The sequence below is a fragment of the Gorilla gorilla genome, chromosome 11 (genome assembly GCF_029281585.2).
Source record: "Gorilla gorilla gorilla isolate KB3781 chromosome 11, NHGRI_mGorGor1-v2.1_pri, whole genome shotgun sequence".
In the NCBI taxonomy this organism is placed as follows: Eukaryota; Metazoa; Chordata; class Mammalia; order Primates; family Hominidae; genus Gorilla; species Gorilla gorilla.
Window position 1 is genome coordinate 45,649,502 of NC_073235.2, and position 22,195 is coordinate 45,671,696.

The 22,195-nt window shown below is 36.0% G+C and overlaps 1 protein-coding gene across 4 annotated transcripts in view; it reads left to right on the top strand.

Annotated features, from left to right (window-relative positions):
* ARHGAP15 (Rho GTPase activating protein 15) overlaps positions 1 to 22,195 on the top strand; it is a 689,959-nt gene that overhangs the window by 55,578 nt on the left and 612,186 nt on the right. For 2 of the 4 annotated variants that reach the window (XM_063694810.1, XM_063694809.1), the window contains exon 1: positions 2,823 to 2,930. The exons of 1 other annotated variant lie outside the window; for it this stretch is intronic. The gene's annotated coding sequence lies outside the window, so the exon portion shown is untranslated. Of the gene's footprint in view, positions 1 to 2,809; positions 2,931 to 22,195 lie in introns of those variants that run through there. One more of the 4 variants, XM_063694808.1, reaches the window with a different exon arrangement.

The following is a 22,195-nucleotide window of genomic DNA, read 5'->3' on the forward strand; positions in this document are numbered from 1 at the left end:
GCTAGCACAGTAATTGAGAAAAAGGGCTCTGAGGTCAGAGCATCTGCGTTTGACTCCTGGCTCTACTCCTTACTAATTTGGGCAACAGAGTAACCTCAGTTTCCTCATATGTAAAAATAATACAATAATATTGGCTAGCTCACAAATTTGTTGTGAGGATTAAAAGGCAGAATGAATGTAAAATGCTTGGTACAATGCTTGGATTATGGCAAACATTCAAAAAATCTTAGTTACTAAAAACAGTGAGCATATCAAGCCACAAGTGTCAAGGCACTAACCTGTAGCCTTAATCATAGTAAGTACCTCTCCTTTTAGAAATCAAATCCAGGGCTGGGCACAGTGGCTCACGCCTGTAATCCCAGCAGTTTGGGAGGCCGAGGCGGGCGGATCACCTGAGGTCAGGAGTTAACGACCATCCTGGCCAACATGGTGAAACCCCGTCTCTACTAAAAAAAATAAAAAATTAGCTGGGTGTGGTGGTGCACGCCTGTAATCCCAGCTACTCGGGAGGCTGAGGCACTTGAACCTGGGAATGACTTGAACCTGGAGGCAGAGGTTGCAGTGAGCCGAGATCATGCCACTGCACTCCAGCCTGGGCAATAGAACGAGACTCTGTCTCAAAGAAAAGAAAAGAGAAAAGAAATCAAACCCAGGCATATCACACTGCCTAAGGGGCTCACCTTCCACCTTATAAAAAGAAAAGGGGCACTTGTCTCCATTAACTGACTAATTGTTGATGTCAACAAATCTTGTGTCACCCTTAAGTAGGTATTTGCATTTATTTATTACCATAAGGGTATAGTGTTATTTTATATTTTTCCTAGTCGAATGCCTGATGTTAGTATCTATTTAAAAGGAAAGGCATGGCTGGGAGTGGTGGCTCACGCCTGTAATCCCAGCACTTTGGGAGGCCGAGGCGGGCGGCTCATGAGGTCAAGAGATAGAGACCATCCTGGCCAACATGGTGAAACCCCGTCTCTACTAAAAATACAAAAATTAGCTGGGCATGGTGGTGCATGCCTGTAATCTCAGCAATTCGGGAAGCTGAGGCAGGAGAATCCCTTGAACCCGGGAGGCAGAGGTTGCAGTGAGCTGAGATCGCACCACTGCACTCCAGTCTGGCAGCAGAGCGAGACTCTGTAAAAACAAACAAACAAAAACAAGGAAAGGCCTAATTTATTTTCCTTGTCCTAGACTTCTGAGTCTAACTCAGATTTACAAAGGCTTAAATCAAGCAGAATGTACTGAAGTTCTCTGATGCTTCTTAGGAGTTATCAACATTTCCCAGCTCATGCTAATTTATATATCTACAATTCCTTATGATATACAAAATATATACATCTATTTACTTATCATGTTCCCCAAGATGGATTTTTTTATGCGGATGTTTCATTACATGGACAAATGACCTAAATTTCAGAGAACTTAAGTAACTTGGCCAAGGTTAAGTGAATAGCAGTGTCAGAATTAAGGCCTGAATTCTGCTTTCCTCACTTTTAATATTATGAACTTTCCATTTTCTCTTTGGTGTTAAGGAGAAGCATTCAGTACAAATCTTCAGGACTCTAAACACTTAAAAAGGCCCTTCCTGAAATGAGAACTGACGGTGAATTCTAGGGTCAATCTGAAATGTGATTTTTAGAAAAAGATCCCAGAGAAATTCAGTTAACTGGTAGGGACATGCCATCCCTAACTTGGGCCATATCCACCAAATCTATTTTTAAAGATTGACTTTTAGTATGCCAAACATTCTATACCACTGAGCTCTATTACACAGATTTCTAGTCTAATTGGTTTGTATGACAAGAGATTGTGATTTAACTCTCTCACATATTTGGAAGGAAAGCTTTTCCTCTCTTCCTTTTATGATTATGCTGCAAATCTCACAAAACCAGCCAAGCCTGAAAATCCAGGAGCTTATTCTTGAACTCCATGGCTCAATAAAGATGCACATCCTAGAGTTATTTCTGAGACCCCTTACAAATATGTCTTGGGTTTGTTGAAGTTTGACACAGGAGGGCATTCAGCAGCATGCCAAAATGATACTGTTTGGATCCTTTATTATAATATATATATTTTTTCTTTGTAAGTCAGACCACACAAAGAATCATTCAGCTAGAGCAAAAGCTCTTCAGCAGGTTTCAGAACTGCTTAGGAAATTGCCAGAGTGGACACATCCGTATGAGAGCCACAGTCACAGCAAATGCCACAGGGTGTGTTCGACGAGCACGATGAACACCTGCCTTTTCCCCAGATGCTCAGATGGTGGCGTGGCTCTGGGCTGTGTTTTCTGAAGTTCTAATGCAACCCTCCCAAGGCCTGATAAACCTGTTAACTGGATCAGGTGTTGGTGGGTCCTTTCATGAATGAGGCAGAGGCACCAGCTCTGTGAATTGGAGGTGGCTTCCTTGCTTCCAAAGTCAATATGCAGAGTGTCCTGATAGCATGGGAACATCTCAAGCGTAGCCAGCAGAGTAGACGCTTCATTTTTCAGCCCTTGCTAGAAGGCAGAGAAAGAGGAAGTTTCTTTAGTGCTTAGCAGTCTGCTTCTCCCACTGATGAATTTTTAATCACACATTTTCCTCCCTTAAGTTAAAATTGATAAAATCTCTATACATGTGTCTTGTTTGACAATTGATAATAACATTGAAAAATAACAATATTGTTGACTATACAAGGCAATTTCTTCAAATTGAGTAATGATGTGATGTGTGTGGTTAACTGTCTCTACCCAGGAAGTGGTTTTATTTAAAAGTTTTGTGCTCACCCCACCCCCCGCCTTTTTCTTCCCCCAGTACTGAAATTAAGCAGCATCCAACACAGGCCCACTCTTACGACATGTGACTTTACTGTTTTCCGTTTTTGTTGAAAGAGTCATTAACAGTTAGGAGTTGATGGCAGTTTCAATAACAGGTCATTGCCGAGAAAAGGTAAGTTTTAACTTTATATTGTACATGAAATTTAAACTTGAACATGTTTGGCAGAGTTTCCTACGTTTTGGTGTGAACATATAAACATTTCTACAAAATATGACGCTTTTACCTGTGATTAAAACATCGGCTGGTTTCCTTTGTTGTAGAAAAGAATGTTCTTTTCGTATTTGCAGCTGTCAAATTTCAATGTCTTTTACTAAAATGTTATAATAATAAGATGATTTGCTAAGATTTTGTACTAAAATGTTAAAGACAGAATAAGTTATAAAGTTTTAGTTTGAAGTGCATTTAAAAATAACTACTAGAAATAATGTGAGACTTTGCACCTTTAACCAACAGTTTTATAAAAATATGTATTGTTCAACATCTAGATAAGGAAAGAGAAAAGGGTATAACAATGAGAAATAGCTTGAATCTCAGTGTGAAAGATACTCACTTTAAAGCATTTTATTAATGTTAGCACTAAAAACCCTTAAAAAGGTTACTATGTAGCTAATTAAAAAGCAAGCAACTTTTAAAATGTAAAGGAATACTGTCTATCATGACACTTGAAATTTTTTTTCTAAATTTCATTTAAGATATAGGGTGAAATGAGTGTAAGTTTCTAATTCATAAGCAAAATTTTATATTTAAAAAAGAAGTCACAGCTGATTTCATTGAAGGTTACTCTGAGAGGAGAGGTAAATTAGAGGTATACCTTTGTTATTTATGTAATTATATAATTTTCCTTCTTTGAAATATTCCAAAATAATAAACCTTAGAAATGAAAAGGATTTGTTAGTCCTAAACTGACATGTAATTTTCTTTTATATTGACTTCTTGCTTTTACAGAATGTCTTTGTGTGCTGTAACATATGTGCAGAAAACTTCAAAATATTGCTAATCTCAGAGACAAATACCTAAAATAAATCTGACTGTAGATTTTTGAAAGAATTTTAATAACAGCCCAAGATATGTTCCATTCTTCCCTAATATTATTTTTATTGTGCTGCTGGATGGGAGAAGTGATGGCCCCCACAACACCTATTTTTTTGTGTTATTAAAAAATGGTTACAGGGTTGATAAGTGGCAACAATTTTCTTTTCTTTTATTGTCTTCTATTGAAAGACACACATAAATGTTTTTTGACATGGTCAATTTAGTAGGAAATTATTAGGCATACTAGTACACTCCATTTTAAGACCTCTTCAGTTGTCAATACTGAAGCTAGCTACTTGTTGACTATTAAAATGATCACAGAAAAATAGAGATTAGGACTTGGTGTTCAATACATTTTTTATTGTTAGCATGTAAGAAGACCCTGGTAATATATATTTGCTTTGATATTGTGATTAGATTTTCAATTTGTTGCATTTCCTCACAATGGAAAGCATTATTTAAATCTGTCTTCAATATCGTGGTTCTGAACCTCTGCATCTATAGAAGCTGTATAATTCTGATAATTTTGGTTGATATGTTACTACTTTATTTCATTTTATTATAAAAGAATATCAAATGAATAAACACATGCAATACTTACACCTTAGCAAGAATGAATATGCAGATAAACATCTGGCATTGAAGAAAAGTCCATGAAAATTTTTTAAATTGTTTAATGCTTTTAAAAAACAAATTCACTGTAAAAATGAGTGTTTCTTGCAGAAACTGTTAAATTAAAATACACATATTTTATGGAATATGTGTAAAATTAAGAATGAATTGAAGAGAGCTTGATATGAATTTAGAAAGATCAATGAGTAAAGAGGATAAGTAAATTAAAATACCTTCAGAATTGTTTGTAAAGAGAAGTAATGTACAAACCAAATTTTAAGACAGTTAATTGCAAATAAGTTACTATAGAATTCTATTACTTTATATGTTTTAAGTGGATGAGTCAGAAACAAGTTTTGATGAAATGAAAATAATACGGAAGATTTTATTTGGAAAGTCATATTAAAGCTAATTTGCTCAAAGAATGTCATGCTTTTCCACTTAGGGCCAGCATTCAGTAAGATTCAGAAAGGAGAAAATCTTTCCTTGATATTCCTCCTGTTGCTCCTTTCTATTATTCTCTTCTGGAGCAGGCTGCTCTGCTCCTAATTTAGAGTCTCATGGACTTGGTACCTAGAAAGATAGACCCTTCCATTCACTGGCTCCTTCCATTCAATTGAACTTTTAAAATGTACTCATCCCATTTTCCAGCACTTAGAGAATCTAATAAAAATAATCCACGCTTATAGGAGAAGGCTACAGAGCTTTGACTTCCTAGCCAGGCCTCCCTTTCTCCTCCCAGTGGAATTTTAATATGTTTCTTCAGCAGACAGGGCCCAAAGGATTAGCTAAATGTTGGATCTCAGGTGAGGAGACTGATGCCATGGTAAATGGTTGGGGGAAGACTTTAGAGAGAGAGTGTTTTGTTAACCATTGGTCCTGACTGTGGCATTTAAACACAGAATTTCTGAAAGTGTCTCATATGGAGGATCCATCCCAGTGATGTATCCATTTCTTTAAGATATTCCTGAAGAAATAAACACCTTTCTTGCAGCAGGTAAAAAAAAAAATTATTGCACTACATTTTCAGGCAATTTTGATATTCCCATACACTTAGAAATTATTTAACATAATTAGTTTTTAATAGATGTATTTTAAAAGTCATTGAACACTCTGAATTTAATTCTTTGGATACTAAAAGCATATTTTTTACACTGTACAATAAATGCTACATAATTAGACTTTAAAATGCTCTTGTAAGTATTCTAAATTTCAGCTTAGAGTGTGCAAAACTTCTTTGTTGGCAAACGATAGAAAATGAGTTCAAACTAGCCTAGGCAAAAGAGATATTCTTTTATGTGTGAAAAGTCCAAGGATAACAAAGTCAGGAATGGCTGGATCCAGGAGCTCACACAGGATTATCAGGAGTAGGTCTCATTTTTTTCATTCCTCAGCTCTTCTTTTCACTATGCTGTAAGCAGTCTCTAGTGGAAGCTCTCACGAAATTGTCAAGCTCCTACTGAGTTGATCCTTTCAGCAAACTGTGGGGAAAGAATGCTTTTCCCCAGTCACCACAGCAAAGTGTCAGATTTAGATCTGATGGGACTGAATTGGATCACATGACCATAGCTGAACAATTACTGAACTTGGGTGCAGACAGCATGCATGACCATGCCTAGCTCGCAGGCCCACTCCTGAACTGGGGGGCAGCTACAGCTGCAGCACTTGGGCTCTCTGCTGAAAAGAGAGGTCTCCTGATGTAGAAATTAAAACGCTTTCCCCAGAAGAAAGAACAAAAGCCTCAAAATTCTACTACAGAGTCACGTATGGTCACATTTTAAACAGTCATTATTTCCCAACTTCTTCAAATTCCATAATTGTACAAAAATACAGTTTTAATTTAAAGGCGGATCTGATTGAAACGTGAGTTTGAATTAAACTAAATTTTAAAATATTTTTCAACAGCTACTGTATGTTTGACAACTCCTCACAACATTTGCCTTCTAAAAGCTTATAATCCAGAGTGACTATTATTTTAATAATTGTGATGCAAATACAATTTGTCAAGTACCATAAGAAGATACAGAGAATGCTCTATTAGAGTTCAGAAATTCATCCAGCATTTTTGCATTCCTGTTATTTGCTGGGCCATAAACTAGAGAATTTTGTAAGTGTTGTATCATCTGATCACATACTTTCAGGGAGTTCTGGACAGTTTTGGAGGAAAGTTTTGTGGTAGTTTTCAGGGAAATCTAGCACTGGGAAGATGAGAAACATTGCAAGGGACAGGAAGGAAATATGTCAAGACACAAAAACACGGCATGTCAGAGAATTCCAAGGCAGTGTGAATTCTCCAGTTTTGTTAGACAGAAGTATAGTAATAAGAGGTAGGCCAGAAAGATAGTGTCAGATCATAAATAGAGTAGACCTGGATATAAGTGACAGCAGGGTTTTTGAGCAGGGGAAATACGTAATTGGATGTCCACACTTTTACATCTTGATGGGTTGTCTGTCTAGGGTCAGGATGTATTTGTTTCTTCCATTTATCTCACTGTGAAGTGACATTTTCTTTGCAGAAGAGTTTGAAGTCAGTGGAGATATTTCTGTAAGGACAGGCACTGACTTACCTGTTCAGGTGCCTGAGGTTCTTATTCAAGTTATGGTTATAACAGTCTTTTTTTTCATTTGATGAAGGCCTTTTGTTTGTTTTGTTTGCTTTTAATTTAAGAATAGATGATATAGTGAGATGGTTCAAAATCAACATAAAACCAAAACACAATGTTTTTAGATAAGCTATTTCTTATATTTTTGTTTCTATCTATCCCATTTATCCCCATCTTAATCCAACGTAACCACTTTTCATATGTTTAATATATATATTTATACTTCACAGTTTATGTAAAAACCATATATATATGCACATCTATGTGTGTATGTATATAGCATAACTGCACGCACCTCTCCACTTTGCTTTTTTTCTTTTAGAAATATAGATTAGAGATATTTTATAACAAAACTAAGAAACTAATTCTCTTTTTTACAGCTGTGTACTATTCCACTATATGGAAATATCATACTTAATTTAACCAGCCTCCTGTAAAAAGAGTGATGTATGTTTTCAAGTTTTTCTAATTCAATGAATGTCCATGTAATTGTTTCTATTTGAAAATCTATCTATCTATCTATCTATCTATCTATCTATCTATCTATCTATCTATCTCTCTCTCTCTCTCTCTCTCTATCATCTATCTATCTATCATCTATCTATCTACCTATCTATCTATCACACATTTCCAGAAATAACATTTATGAGACAAAGGATAAAATAATTTTGATAGTTGTTGCCAAACTATCCTTCATGTTATTTGTAACTTTTTGAACTTCCACTAGCACTTAATGAGAATGCTTGCAGAAGCTCCATTGCTTTTTCAAGGGATTGTGTTGCCAAGCTTTGCAGGTTTTGCCAGTCTCTAACAACTGCATCTCAACACAGTTTTATTGATATTTCTGCTATTATGGTTAAAATTGATCTTCTTTTTAAAAGATTAAAGGTCGATTTGCTTTCCTTGTAAGAAAATGTATTCTTTCTCAGCTGTATAACTAAAGACTAAAACATTAGTGACTTTAGTGACACTCAAGCCTTGGTGTGAGATTTCAAAGGAAGAAAAGAACTAAAGATAGCATATATAAAATGCTGTATTCCTTTTCTTTTTTTTTTTTTTTTTTGAGACGGAGTCTCACTCTGTCGCCCAAGCTGGAGTGCAGTGGCGCAATCTCGGCTCACTGCAAGCTCGGCCTCCCGGGTTCATGCCAGTCTCCTGCCTCAGCCTCCCGAGTAGCTGGGACTACAGGCGCCTGCCACCAAGCCCAGCTAATTTTTTTTTGTATTTTTAGTAGAGTCAGGGTTTCACGATGTTAGCCAGGATGGTATCGATCTCCTGACCTCGTGATCCGCCCACCTTGACCTCCCAAAGTGCTGGGATTACAGGCGTGAAAGAGCGCCCAGCCTACATGCTGTATTCCTTTTCTAAAGCTTGAAATAGACAGTAGCTTAAAAGGGGGATAAAATATGAATGTTCAAGTGAAGGAGGAGAAAAGGAATGAAAATAAAGGAACCCAACAAGGTCTCAGAGGAGACTAAGACAGATGGGTATAATCACTGGCTCAAGTAGATGAATTAACCTTAAACAGAAGAGAGAGCACTTTAATGAGCGTGAATGCAGATGAATTGGATATAAATAAGATTCAGTGAGGAGAGGAATTTGAGGGAATACATGCTTCATAGTTTCTATCTTTGCTTAAATGGTGGGAAAGTTCATCTGATGAAAGCATTTTCTGCATGTCAAAAACTAGACAGAGTATCTTATTTTAAAACTTATCCTTGTCAGTAACACACAATACAATTGTGGATTTTGCAACTTATTTTTTATCTTTTGCTGGTTATTAGTCCAATTCCATTCAACTCCATAAATAATTTTGAACTCTAAGTATACTATGTTGTCCTAAGGATTGCTGGAGATACAAAGAAATAGATATGCTACTTAGCCAATGAAAACTGTTTAGTAGGTAAGAGGTACACAAAGATAAGTATCTAAATATCAATTATACATATAAGTCCAGTGCCATAGAAATATTATAGAATATACCATTGACAGAATCCCAAAGGTCTTCAGTTTGCCAAATCTAATAGCCATTTATGTATCTTTATATTATTCACTGTCTGAGCTGCATTTGATGCTATCGAACCCTCCTTCCCTCTTGAAACTCTCTTTTCATTTGACTTCTGGGATACTTTTTTCTTCCAGTTTTCCTCCAAACTACCTGAATGCTCTTTCTGTATCCTTTGCTAACACTTTCTCATCATCTAGCTCTCTAAATGTTGGAATGTCCTGAGATCATTCTTTGGATTTCTACTTGTCTTCTAGGTTTATTCCTTTGTGGTTTTATTTAGTTTCATGACCTTAAATGTTATCTATATACTAATTATATTTCAAGACCAAATCTTTTCTCTTAGCAGTAAAACTATAAATCCAATTGCCCATTCATCATCTCCACTTGAATGTCTCATAGAGACATCAAAATGAGTATACAGTACTCAAAGCAAATCTCCTAATTACTGCCCACCTGTCCCCCAACCCAGCCTGCTTCTTTCCTTTTTGCCTCCACCTTAGTTAATGACACCATATTAATCTCTCTTTTCAGGACAAGAGTCTAAGAATTATCCTTGATTCTACTCTTTCCCTACTACTTCCTACCCAAAGTTTCATCTAGTTTATCAGCAATAAGTAGAGCCTGTAAAATATAAACTTACTTTTCGTTATGCTGTTCACGTGACTTTTCTCAATAATGGCCCTTAAGGTGTTATATCTTTTTTCTTTCAGTCTAATACTTCTTTTATTTTTTATTTTTTTGGTTGTCAATAGAATGACTTTTCTAAAAAAATCTTGCCAAGTGAATACAGCACAACGTGACACTTGGATGAACATCAAACTTTAGATAAAACACACACACAAATTTACTCTCTGTTTTCAAGTTAGAATAACAAGAAGCATATGAAACAATGTTGATTTGTACATGTTTTAATTAATTCAAGAAGGTTGAAGAGGTGGCAATGTTTACAACCTTTTAGTCAGACTTTTTGTTGGGCCCCCCCCTCCAGGTGACTCCTGTGCTGTAATTTGTTATTAAGTATACTTTGAGGGCATGAAAACTGTTAAGTCTCTCAATCCTTAAAAATATTAGTGAAGAAAAAGATATGGAAAAAGAAAATGTAATAAATAAAAACTCCTTTTATATTACATTTTGTTTACAATTTGTCTTCTTTCAAATTGTTGCTATTATGTACTTGAATCCTTTTTTGAGGTTCTATTGATATACTTTTATACTTATAAGTGATGATTGGAAATCTTAGGCTCTTATTGAATAACTTTGTATTTCACGGGAATGAATTAGATATTAAGCAAGAGGTATAGATACATCAGAATATCTTGAATTCAATCACTTCTTTCCACTTCCACTACTGTTATTGCAGAATTCTCCCGACTCTCCTCCCTGCTTCTATCTTCCCCACAATAGTCATTGTCCAAGGAGTAGACAGAGTGGCCATTTTAAGAGTTCAACCATGAAAACTCTTTTACTATAATATTCCAAATGACTATCTATTATACTTCAAATTAGATTCAATCTCCTTTCATGATTTGCAAGGACCTCATTATCTCATTACTCTGCTTTTGTTTTCCTTCATATTAGTTTGGCTATGGAATTTATTATTTATTTTTCAGTGTTTAGTGGCTATTTTCACCTTAGAATGTGTGGTCCATGGGAGTATTGACCTTGCCTGTCTTTTTACTGCTAAATACCTAGAACCTAGAACAAATGGTAGGTGTATGATAATATCAATAAATATTTGTTTAGTGAAAGGATAAATGCCATAAAGATTGACTTTGGGCTATAGAATCAAGGAAGAACATCTGGAGATGTGTGACTTTTCCTGGTCTAAAATATAGGGTAATTTAGGAGAAGAGAAGCTAGAAATATATTTCAAATAAAAGACACTATATGTACTATATATATGGTACAGTTTTAGTAAGTTGGCAGTGATGAAAGGTTGGGTTTGAATTCTGTATCCATTATATGCTTCTGAAAAATGGAACAAATAACCCACCAGCTGAAAACATATTGCCATAAACTGATGAGAAAGAGCAACTACCTCTAAGTATTTAAATTTTAAGCAATTTTACTAAAACCATGGTATTAAAATTGACTAATTTTATGTTCACTTTAAATCCATTTCCTAAAAGAGTCAAAACAGGACATCTTTTTAAAAGAGCTATGGAAGGTAGAATGCTCAGGAAATTGGATGCTGAGTCAAGGGAAACTTCCGTTTCTGTTCATTTATCTTTCTGCTTTAGTTAATTTCATGTTAGAATTTTAAAGACTAGAAACTGAGCAATGGAACCCAAATTCAGCTCTCTGCTAAATGCACTGGGGAAATCAAGTAATCTGAGCTTCTGTATAATACCACCTATTCATACTTTGATGGTTCTCCTAAAGTAGAACATTAAAGGAAAAAATGTATGGTGATTACCTCAGTGGTGTCTCAAGCACTGTGGTAAGTACTGTAGTTGTTACCAAAACTAGACAATATTAACTTATTCTCAAGATGTTTACAGTTGCTTGAGAAATTCATCAATATAAATTATTAGAGTGAGATTCTTAATAATTATCATCATAGCTATGACTTACTCTGTGTAGATTATGGGACAAGAATTTTGCATGCATAATTGCATTTGGTATCCACAAAAATCATGTAAAGGAATTTGTATCCCCATTTTAAAGATAAGGAAGCTAAGGTTAAGAGATTAAATACGCAAATTTACAAAGCTTTTCGGTAGGCTGGGTCATGAGTTGTACATAGATCTGGGTAATGCAAAGTCCATGTTATTTTCAGTATGCCATGCTATAATTTTGAAGCCTGTTAAGAGTTAGCAGTTAAGCAATGCTGAACTTTATTCATGAGGCCCTAGAGTCTAAAAGGCTCTAAAAGAATCCTACTTTGTTTGATGTCTAAAACAATGCCATCTGTAGGAAACCTGTTGTTTCTTCTTTGCAAATATTGCCTATGCAGAAGTGTTGTAAAACATGTGAGGAAGAAAATGTTCTTTTGCCTTGGTTTTTGCCATACTGCAGGTGTCTTTCCTATTTCTCTTTTTCTGGTCTCCTCTGGATTCTATGTCTCCCCCTGGCCCTTAATTCTCAAAAATTCCTTCTTAGATCCACCTATCCAATATGGTAGCAACTAGCACAAGTGACTATTGAGCACTTGAAGAAGGGCTAGTATGAATTAAGTGTAAAATAAACATCAGATTTTGAAGACATAGTACAAATAACAAAAATGTAAAATAATTAATATTTTGCATTTAATCATGCTCCATTGATTATATTTTGAAGTATTGGATTAAATAAAATTATTAAAATTAATTTCACTTATCTCATTTAACTTTTCCAATGTGGCTACAGGAAATTTTTAAACTACATGTGTGTGGCTCATATTATATTTCTAATGGATGCCACGGCTCTAAACCATCTTCTTTTTGGTCTCTCTTTTGACGTTCTTATGATTTCAATTTCATTCCTCAAATATGGTCCTTAAATTTCTATCTTTAGCCTTGATGTCTCTGTCAAAATTGTTCCTTATTTCTAATTGTCACTTGATACTTCCGCTATGATATCCCATCAGCAGGTTAAACTGATTATGTCCCACATTAAATACATGGCCTCTCCCAAGGGTTATTTTTGCCTTCCTTCCAATTTCGATTACATCTCTACTCCTGGAGTCATATTATTAAGGGACATGATATCATCCATATCATGTATTCCATACCACTTATTCCATACATCCAATCAATTGCCATACTCAAGCAGCATTTATTCCTTTCTTTCCATTTGCGTGTATCATCATGGTCACTGTTGGTCGTCTATTGAGTCTTATCTAGATTATGGCAAAAGAGTCTCAGGCTTTTATATTGCTATTTCTCTTGCCTCTTTATTTTGCTTCTTATAAATGTATTTTAAGGCTTTAGGGTGATAGTTGGGTTTGAGTTAACTAATACAAGTAATAATGTCTATCATCTATTTATATTCTATTTAGAATTTTAAAAGTCGTTTTGCATATGTTATTTTACTTGGTAATTCTAGAAAGCCAGTGACAAAGTGGGAGCTTTTAGTAGACTTCGTAGAAAAAGGCAGTGAAGCATGGAGAAATTGAATTGCGGGAGGACACAGAAGGGCTAGAACACATTTCCGGTATAACCATTAAAACATACTTTTTCTCAGATTTTAGTCCGGAACTTTTTTCTTTCTTACAGAGATAGTAGCAGTATTAAAAGCACAAGCTGGGAAGTCAGAAAAAATAAAATTCAACTCTGGGCCCTACCACTTGCTAGATCCTGTATGATATTTTGGGCAAGTTACTTAATCTTCCTGAGTCTGCATTGGCTCATCTGTAAAATGGTGAATTTCCTCCCAAGGAAAAAATATAAAATGATGTATGTAAAGATGTTTACCCTGCATGAGGCACATAGTAAATCACTTTAAAAAGGTTAAATGCGGTGGTAAGAGTAGCAGTAGTAATTGTTTTATCAGGTCTTGAATCAAAGAGTGACTTTTTTTTTCTTCACTATGATGTAAAAATCATGCTATGATAATTTTGGTTTATTTCGATTCTAAGTATTATGATACAATTACGAAACTCATCAAAAGCAATTTCTTGCTATTAGTTTCATTTTCTCAATACAGCTGTGTGGGGGAGTATAGTATAGCTGTGTGGGCAAAGGGAAGAAGAAATAACTCTTTTCTTGTTTGTTTACCAATTTTTGGTTGATATGGTAATTTTCCTTCAAGCAGCTCAAGATGTACCCTCACCAAAAATACCCTTTAATTATGAAGAATTAATATTTATCACATAAAACAATTCAAAAACAGGTAAGCAGCCACTGACTCTTATGCCTGAAATTAAAATGAAGCAAAGAAAAACAGCAAACACGAGGAGAGAAAAGAAAGTAGAATTCTCTTCATGCACTTTTATTTTAAATCTAAATTTTTGCATGGAGTGGTAAGGTAGTAAGGTAGATAGTCCACAAGACAGATCTACTAGGGTCCTAGAAAAATAATTCTGAGAAGGGAACATATAAAAGGAAACTAGGAAGTCCTGAGAGTGTAGGTTGCTAACCTAGTAAAGAAGTCTTTTGTCTTTTTTTTTTCTTCCTTTCTTTTGTTTAATTTTCCTTTGGGGAAACCAACTCAGGATTCCATATATGTAGGTTGAATGAATATCCCGACTCAGTGCTAATTTTGAAAGCAATTGGTGTTAGCGCATCCACTTAATGAGAACAAGGTGCGGCAGAGGGGAACCCACGTGCTGACAAAATGCTGGGAAAACAACCAGCTATGGTGCTGTCCACAGAAAGCTTGCTGTATCCTATGGCCAGCTGGCATTGAGCTTTAGGTTTGAAGTCTGGCATTAGCAAAGGGGATTAGCAAGTGGGCAGTAGGTTCAGGGTGGGAAACCAGCTTGACAAAAAACCTGGAGACCAGTCAGCATGGCAGATGTGTAGAGCATACACACCCTGGAGCAGGGATGGGGGAAGGTGAAATGCAGTGATCTGACTTCTCCTGACCATGATGGGCTGTATGGTGCATACATTTGGCAGCCTTAGATGTGGAGAGGTATGCAGGAAACACAGGAATCCAACAACACTTGGGATTTGGAGTCACAGTCATTCTAATCTTGGTGGCAAACTTGAACATGCTGGAAATGCTCATGGCCTGGGGGAGTTCAAGACAGGGGATTTCAGACAGTGCTGAATGAATATACCAATTTCAGTCCTAATTCTGAAACCAGCTGGTATTAGGGCATTGAATTAATGAGAGCAAGGCATGGGACCAAGTGTCTACAATGTCCTAAGTACAATACAGAGCAACAACACTGACAAATACAGTGTCCGACTTTAAGGAGCCCACAGTCAATTTGGGCAGAAGAGACACACAGCTCAAATAGAGAACAGAAGCCAATATAAGGCAGGATATAATTATCTGCCAAAATATAATAGAAACAGTAGAGGAGGCAGAGAAAAGAAAGGGAGGAAAAGGGGAACTTGCTTAGCAAGAGCAAAGAGCACAGCACAATATCCTACTCGTTGTAACTAAGATCATGTTGAGAAAATTGTAAGAATAAATGAAGTAATGTGAATGTTTGATGATCCTCTTTCTAAAGCAGTAGTACAAATGCAAATGCAAATGCAGTCTCCTGGTTCTCTTCATTTGCAATCTTACCAGCTTAGATTTAAAAATAATGAAATACTGAAAATAATATTGACTTAATAGGCAGCACAATCACCATTCAACCCACACATCAGAGGAGCAATGTTCCTAGGGGTGATTGACACTACGAGCCACAGTCGGGAATGCCTCCAGGCCAGTTGGGATATCTATACAAGATAAGTGGGTAGGAGAGGACCTGTAGACAAGAGAATGTCTATATGATGCCTTGTCTATAGGATGTAGAAGCTGTCCACCCGCAGCTGTCTCTTACCATACACACCTGGATCAGTTTGCCACATTTTATGAATTTTCAAGAGAAGACATACAGACATACTTTTCTGTTTTTTTTTAAAAGTAACAACCCTCATTTTTCAATTGGAAATTGATTCAAAACATTCCAAAACATTGTTCAGGCCCAACAACATATGTCTGTGGGTTGAATTTGGTTGGCAGTCTGCCGATTTTCCACCTCTTCTTGAATTTATAGCAGCTCCTAAAAAAGCAGGAGCAGAGGGTAATGATTAGAGAGAACTGGAGTCCTCCAAATAACTTCTGTATATGCAATAAATCCCAATAAATGTTTAGAGACTGACTGGAGCATTAGATTATTCTGTGAAAAAAACATCCATTTATGTATAGCTTCTTCATTTAGGTCCTTGTTGTGTCTGTCTAGCTTGCATGACTGGGCTCATTTTCCTAAATTGAAAGAACAAACTTTCTTCTGCTGCCAACCCTCCCCAAAGCATTTTTTTAAAAAAAAATCATTAAAAGATGTCTCTAAAAGTTTAACTTGACTAAGTCATAACAAATACATTTGTCTTTGCATCGACTGTTATTTTTGAATCGCATGATGTAGGTAGGGTATGGATCAGAATGTGTGGAAGTACTGTTGTAAGGGAGATGAAAGAGAGGTTTGCATACCTTGTGTTGTGATAGTAACAGTGGGAACCATTTAAATACACATACATGTGTGCACGCTCACACACACACAAAAACACACACAAGAAACCCACCAGTAAGTGCACAAGATGGGGAAATGTAGCTGGGGCTTGGTTGCATAACCCATTTCATCACGTTTTCTCCTTTAATAGATTAGATTCTCTGTCTCAGATGTAGTTATAACAAAGGATATAAGTAAATAAAACAAGACAGAGAAGAAAAATGTTCAATGATTTTTAAATTAAATGGATAATTCTCCCAACCATTTAATACTCCAAATATTTATGCATTTTTACTTTAATGTGTCCAAGCAAAAATCCTATATTTCACTTTGTGAAGCACCTAAATTTAGACAGAAATTTGGCTACACTAATTCAAATTACAGTAGCACTCAATTAACTGGAACCTATTAGTTATACCGCATATGTAACCATCTCCTCCTCTGCCTCTCACCTTGAGGGGAGAAGCCTGGGAACTATACTTTGAGGAAGAAAAAGCAAACTAAACTTGTTTAAGTGGAGTATCTAGTCCCCCAGATAGCTCCTATATTAAGATTCCTGAAAAGGCAGTTGAATCACTTCAAGAGACTAAAGGCATCAAGAGAACCTTCAGTTATTCATCCTAGAAAGAAGAGGATACATTTTAAGGTGTACATATACAATATACAATTAACATAGTATATTGTATCTCTTATCTTCAAAGAAAAGGATTGAAAAACTCAGTAAAAATTTTCAATTTAAGTAATGTGAACTGGCAAATATTTTTTCACTATTTTGATCATCTGGGCTTCTTGAAAGGAAGCCTGAGGATACTTTATTTTGTGGATTTTTTTTTTTCTCACACCAAACTTTCTTTGGTCTTTATCAAGGAGAGCTATTTTCTTTTTTTTTTTTTTTGTCCCTCAGACAATTACTTGAACCACCTCAGGGCTAAATCATCCACCGCTGGAACAAGAAATAGAAAACCATCAAGACTCTGGGACCAACTTCACAGTAATAAGAGTACATGCTAAGCCGTTCTGTGCAGAACCTACTGCAAAAAGCAATGGAACTGAAATTGGATGGGCATTCCCATACACTATTTTTTTTTAAGTTCAGGGATATATGTGAAGGTTTGTTACCTAGATAAACTTGTGTCATGGGGGTTTGCTGTACAGATTATTTAATCACCCAGCTATTAAGCCTAGTACCCATTAGTTATTTTTCCTTATCCTCTCCCTCTTCCCACCCTCCAAACTCCAGTAGGCCCCAATATGTATTGTTCTCCTCTATGTGTCCATGACTTCTCATCATTTAGCTCCCACTTATAAGTGAGAACATGCAGTATTTGGTTTTCTGTTCCTGTGTTAGTTTGCTGAGGATAATGGCCTCCAGTTCCATCCATGAACCTGCAAAGGACATGATCTCATTCTTGTTATGACTGTATAGTATTCTGTAGTGTATATGTACCACATTTTCTTATCCAGTCTATTGTTGATGGGCATTTAGATTAACTCTATGTCTTTGATACTGTGAATAGTTGCCTCAATGAATATACACATGCATAAAGGGATGATTTATATTCCTTTGGGTATATACCTAGTAATGGGATTGCTGGGTCGAATGGTATTTCTGTCCTTAGTTCTTTGAGAAATCTCCATGCTGTCTTTTACAATGGTTAAACTAATTTGTACTCCCACCAACAGTGTACAAGCATTCCTTTTATGAACTATTTTTTAAGTGTTGAAATTGATGTTATTTTACTCACACTTACCAAGTTCATGATATAAACAAGCAAAGAAAAAATAAAAAGCACTCTTGCACTCAAAGTTGTGTATAGACCCAGATTGCCTAGGAGCTCTTTGGGGATTTCTTTTATGCAAAAGAATTTATTTTCCAGCAATATTTATGACTGGATGTTGGTCTGGTTGACAAAGTACCATATTTTAATTAGTCTTAAATAGAATATTTACAGCATCGTTTTCATGCACCTATGTGTCTATTTATCTATTTACTTACCTGCTTAGCTACCTACTCATTTATGTCTCACTATTTCCAACCATTGCCCATACCCCTACCCCTCACCAGCATATTCTAAAGTGAACTTTCATTCCCAGGAAAATTAATTAGAGCAGTAATATGAACAAAATGAAGATAGCAGCAATGGGCTGTAAAAATAAGAAGACACTATAGTAACAAGTAACTATTTCACAATAATGCACGTATAAAATTAAAGAATAACTTACATAAACCTTTATAAAAATAACTTTTTACAAAAGGGTGCAGCTGAGTCCCTTAGGGGTTATGACCAAATATGCAATTTCTCAGCCTCTCCCTCATTCTCCTTAAATGGGAATATCTGTGGAAGGTTCAGCTAAGTCTGCATATTTAATAAGCTCCACACATTGACCATTGAGAATTACTACTTTATAGCTCTCTTTCTCTTTACTACCAGAAGCATGTGCACATCTGGAACTGGTTATTTCTGACCCTTACTCTCAGGTGAAACATTAACTTAATACAGACAATCTTTAATTCTAGTGGAATGGGGTTTTGTGGTTTCAACAATAAATGATATTGAGTGATCTCATCTTTTGGTCTGGGCTTGTGATGTACAAATCAAGTGCATTCCCACCTTATTTACAAGTCCCAGCACTTCAGTGGGTCACCTCTTCCTCACTGGACATTTGCTTTCTCCTTGACCACAACTTCCTTTGCTGGTAACCTGGTCATTCATTGCCTCACTCTCTTGCTAGGGTTGAGGTTCTACCTTTCTATTGCCAATCTCCTTTGTGGATAATTGAGCTAGAACTGAACAAATAGCCGGAATTGAGAACTGTGCCACCTAGCAACAAACCTCCTAGTTGATAACAATCTGCAAATCTGAACTTCTCAGTATTCCCCACCCTGTCAGATTATCAATGACTGTTTCTGCTCACTTGTTGTATAACTCTTCCTATTGAACTTGTATCCCCAGTTGCCAATATTTACCTAGATTGTGACCACAGATCTATGTAATTGCTTGACACTGTCAGCACCTTTCAAACTGAACCTTTCGTCACCACATGTGGCTAGAAGAGCTCTCCAGAAACTGGTCACTTCAGATGAAAAGCCAGTTCCTGGTTCTTTCAGGAGAGATAACAGGTCCTTCCAATTTACATATGTATAGGGGGGTGTGTGTGTGTATATATATAATACATATATAATATATATGTAACTTTATTTCCATATGGAATATATATATATATCACACCAAACACAAACATTATTTCCAGATGAATCATAGTTCTAAAAATAAATAAAGTTGAAACAACTCATTTAGAGGAAATCATGGGAATAGTCTTCGTTGCCTTGAAATTAAGCAAGGGTCTCTTAAGAGGGCAATAAAAGCACTAATCGTAAAAGGAAATAAATAATAAGTTAAACAATATTAAAATTAAGGACCTCTTCATTAAAAGATGCCATTAAGGGAGTGAAAAAGCAACCCACAAGTGGGAAATGATAACTACTGCAACATATATATTAAAAATAGACTTGTGGTTATAATATATAAATAACTCCTATAAATCAGTAAGAAAAAGACAAACGATCTGATTTTAAAAACAAGCAAAAGTATTGCACAGGCACTTCACAAAAGAATATTGCATAGCAGTCATCTTTACAAATAAAAGTTTGAGCGAAATAAGCCCATCAAGAAAAAATAGACTCTTTAGGTTCTCATTGATATAAAGTTCAGAAATAGGCAAAACTTAGAAGACAGAAGAATGATTAGCTTTAGTGGGGTGAGGTGGGTAGTGAGTGGAACAGAGCTGTGCGGGGATTCTGGAGTGCTGATAATATTGTGTTTCTTGGTTCGGCTGTAATTACAAGAATGTGTTCAGTTTGTGACAATTCATTGAACTTTATATGCAAACATAGGCATGCACACACACACATACACACAAGCTATTTAAAATGTATTTTACTCATAAATAATTGAGCAAGAGAGAACTGATTTTTAAATGCATTAAAGGAGATATTCTGAAAACTTTTATTTTAATGATATAGTTATTGTCCTTCACAACAATAGACTATGACATTAGTGTCCCATCATTAGACATGCCCTTTTGGCACTGAAATTCAATCTAATAAATTCAGAGTTTGGAGATGAGCATTAGGGAAAGACTAATAGATACAATAGCAAATTTGCTAAATAAAACAAATGTCAATCATATTTGACTGTTGTCAATTACTGATTACTGTTAATTACTGTCGAGTACTAATTATGCAATATGCAACTTCCACATATTTGAACCCTGGGCAGGCCAAGATAGCGATAGCCTGGCATAACTGCAACCAATGGGTGATTAGATTTAATCTGCCTGATAAAAAGACTTTGCGACTGAGTCAAGCACTTTAAGAAAGAAAGACAATAGAACAAGAAATCCCAGGAAACTGAGACAATTGCAGGTTAAAATTTCCTTTTTGCACTTGATACTCTCCCAACAAAGATTAGAGAAGTAGCCTGTCCCAGCGAGGGTCTGAGACTCCATTTGTTTCCCCAGTGTTTTCTAACGCTGTGGCTGCTGAGCAACTTGTTCTAGAGCTGATGTTTTCTCTTTAAGTGACATTTCATCATCAATGCCCTAAGATAGTCACCCTGTTTTCCCTTAATTGATAGTTGTACGCAAGAGGCGGAAAATCGCTCAGCATTTCTTGCTAGATTAGGTCAAAACTGACAGAGGAAACAGAGAGAAGATTGCATTACTTATGCCCCTTATGGCTCTCATCTGTATCTAAGAAGATTGCCATTTTATAAAATTTCTTATGCTCCCTAAATGTAATTACAATGGCGCAGGCATTTTCTTCCTATTTGCTTTTCAATTTTTTACTACCTGCCTGATCATCAAAGGGAAATTCAGAAGCAGTTCCACTAATCTTAACTTTATTTTCCTTATGTCTCTTTAATTAGATGCAATTGCACCCTAGGAACCTTTTCTTTAAATGCTTTATTTAGTTATTCCTTTTAAGTCTTTACCTTTCTTTTCATTTGATTGTTGACCAGAAGCATTGAACATGTACCTAGATGTTCAGAGTGAAGTACCTAAAATTCTGGAATATTTTTTCCATATCACAGGGTGCCCTTTTCATAAGATTAACGTTTACAAATAGATACTGTAATATTTATTCTGTTTTAAAGTTAATTAAGAAGCATCCCACGAGCATGTTATGTATTTATTTTGCGGCCTCAGGGGTCAAGGATTCTTACTTGTGGATTTCTTTTCATCAAGTATCTTAGAAAGGGGTTATACCTTAAACAAAACCATCAATTTCCCCAGGATCTATAAGACAAAATCCCAATTCTTTAATAAAAATAACCAGGTTCTCCTAATGCAGCCTTAATCAACCATAGCTTTCCCACTTAGCCACCAACACTGTATCATCTTGTGTGGATGTTCACTCCTCTTTTCCTTAAATCTTGTGATCTCAGCCTGCACTGCTCTTGATATCCCCTCTCTGCCTTTCAGAGTCCTGTTTATCATACAGCATCCAGGCCTCACATCACCTCCACCCTAAAATCATCTCCAGTCCCATTCTCCACTGCACTCTAATCAGACTTCATGGTAGGCAAGCCTGCTTGTGCTTAACTCCACTGCAGGGTGCTTAATAACTTTGCAGAACCTGTGGGATGTGGCAAAGTCTATGTCTCAGAGTAGAGGCTCAATAAATATTTGAAGTGTAAAATAAGATGCTTTGCTCCCAACAGGATGGAGTTTGAAAGGTTAAGAGCTAAGAAAGATCATGGTTGCCTACCACACACTTATTCTACTTTTAAAAAATATTTTACTTGACATTTTCACCATTTAAGATGGCCATGTGCAGTGATAATAACTGTATTACAATTTACCATGCTGCAGACTTGTCAGACTTTGTCAGCAAATGCAGCAAATACTCCAGATTCCCTGCTATAAGTTAAATAAATGCAAAAACTTATTATCACATTTCCTATATATAACACCTGCCCAAAGACAATGTTACCCAATGGGGTGGCTATGGTCACATTCCTTTACTGTG